The following is a 2851-nucleotide window of genomic DNA, read 5'->3' on the forward strand; positions in this document are numbered from 1 at the left end:
TGATATGTTAAATTTTAAGTTTCTACAGAATATGAAGAACAAAATTTAAAAAATAAAAAATATTTTTAAAATGTGAATGAACAATTACATATTTTTACACAGAAATTTAGAAATCTAACCATATACAGCATTGTAGCAGGGCAGTCTGTTACTTTTTTCGTTAAGTCTTTTTTATTTATTACCCATTAAAACAAACAAACAAAGGAACAGAAATTTACTAGAGTGAAAGTATAGTAATAATTGGTAAGTCATGACAAGCAGTACATATTTAGAAGACCAGATGATAGGCATTCCAACTGTGACTTTTCTATTACATATTGCTTTCTTCAGTGCAGTTGCTTAGTTCACAGGTATCAGCATATATAGTTAAGGTGAGAATTCTGCTATTTAAATGTAAATTTTGAAAAACTGCTGATGTTTCTCAGGATCATGGACTTAACCATTTTGTGTGTATAAATGTGTGCCTTTGCCCATGTTATTTTCCCCAGCATTTCTCCTTGCCCTGTCCTCGTTGTCCAATCCTCAAGGTCTCACTTTACTTTTAACTGTGTTATAACTTTCTATTTGTATTTCCCCTTTTGAGTCCTTATATGAGGGAGACTATATGATATTTACACATGTGGGTCTGATTTATTTCACTTATTAGTGTATCTTCAAGTGGCATCCACTTAAATATAAATGCTTCAAGTTTATCATTCTTTATAGGTGAGTAATACTCCATTGTATAAAAACATCACATCTCTTTCATCCATTCCTCAGGTGATGTACATCTTGGTTGCTTCCAAGATTTGGTTGTCACAAATTTTGCTACTGTTAACATAGGTGCACATATATCACTATGATATGATGTTTTCAGTTCTTCTGGGAAAATCCCCAGTAGGGAGATAGCTGGCTTGAAATGGATTTTCAGTCCTAGATTTTTAAGGAGTCTCCACACTGATTTCCATAATGGTTGCACCAATCTACATTCCTACCAGCACTGGAGAAGGGTTCCTCTTTCCCCACACTCTCCAACATTTGTTGTTGGGTGATTTCTTTATGATAGCCATTCTTTCTGGGGTGAGATGATATCTCAGTGTTTTAATTTGTATTTCATGGATGGCTAGTGATGTGGAGCATTTTTTCATATATTTATTCCCTTCTTTAATTTCATCCTCTGAGAAGGGTGTGTTCATCTCGGATGCCCATTTCCGTATTGGTTCTTTAAATTTTGGGGCCCTATGTCTTTTAGTTCTTTATAAATTCAAGAGAGAAGACATTTGTCTGAGAGCTTATTAGCCATAATGCCTCCTGCCTTGTCTTTATTGCCCAGGGTTGCTGTTGCTATTCTAGATCTTCCTGGTTCCAAATAAATGTTAGGAACGATTTCTCTAAGTCTGTGAGGTATGTTGTTGGTAGTTTGATAGGGATTGCATTAAATTCATATAGCAATTTTGGGAGTATGGCCATCTTCACAATGATTTTTTTCTTCTTATTCAGGAATATCTTTCCATTCTCTGAAATCCACTGCTATCTCTTTTTGCACAGTGCTTTAATTTTCCTTGAAAAGATCTTTTACTTCTTCAGCTAGATGAATTTTAAGGTATTTCATTTTCCTTGGTACTATTGTAAAAGATTTTATTTCTCTAATTTCACACTCAGTGTGTTTGTTCTCACTGTAGAGGAATACTATTGATTTTTCAGTATTGACTTTGTATCCTGCTATGCTACTGAATTTGTGTATCAATATTCTAGTAGCTTTTTGGTGGAGTTTTTTGTGTCTTACAAGTGAAGTATTATGTCATCTGCAAATAATGATGATTTAAGTTCTCATTTACCTATTCTTATTCTTTTTATTTCTCTCTCTTGTCTAATGGTTGTAGCTAATGATTCCAGAAGTATATTGAGTAGGAGAGGTGACAGAGGACATCCCTGTCTTATACCAGATCTGAAAGTAAAAGATTTCAGGTTTTCCCCATTTAGAATTATGTTTGCCATTGAGTTTTCATAGATGGCTTTTATCAGATTGAAGCAGATGCCACCTATTCCAATTTGATGTAGAACTTTGAACATGAATGAGTGTTGAACTTTGTCAAAAGCCTTTTCTGCATAAATTGAGATGATCCTGTGGTTTTTACATTTCACTCTATTGGTGCAGTGTATTACATTTATAGATTTGCAAATACTGAACCATCCTTGCATCTCTGCGATGAATTCTACCTGGTCATGGTGTATGATCTTGATGATTTGCTGTATTCTATTTGCTAGGATTTTATTGAGGATTTTGGCATCTGTGTTCATGAGGGAGATTGGCCTATAGTTCTCTTTTTTAGTTTTGCCTTTCCCTTGTTTTGGTATCAGTATAATACTTGCCTGCAGGAATGATTTTGGGAGGACTGTTTCCATTTCAATTTCATTGAAGAGTTCGAGGAGTATTGGGATGATATCTTCTGTAAATTTCTTGTAGAATTCAGCTGTGAATCTATCAGGGCCTGGATTTTTCTTTGTTGGCAGGCTTTTTATGACATTTTATATTTCATTGTGTGTTATTGAGTTATTGAGAGTTTTTATATCTTCTTGAGTCAGTTTTGTTAATTTGTACCTTTCTGGGAATCTGTCCATTTCTTATGTGTCTTCTATTGTGTGAGAGTAAAGGTTCTCAATGTAGATATTGACAATTTTCTGAATTTCCAGTCAGTCTGTGGTAGTAACACCCTTTTCATTCTTTATTGCTTATATTTGGATCTTTTCTTTCCTCTTTTTGATGAGGTTATCTAGGGGCGTATCAATTTTTTCAATCTTACAAAGAAGCAGTTTTTTGATTCATTAAGTCTTTGTACTGTTTTCCTTGTCCCATTGAATTAATTTCTGC

This window comes from Octodon degus, unplaced genomic scaffold (genome assembly GCF_000260255.1).
Source record: "Octodon degus isolate 3935 unplaced genomic scaffold, OctDeg1.0 scaffold00289, whole genome shotgun sequence".
NCBI classification, from domain to species: Eukaryota; Metazoa; Chordata; class Mammalia; order Rodentia; family Octodontidae; genus Octodon; species Octodon degus.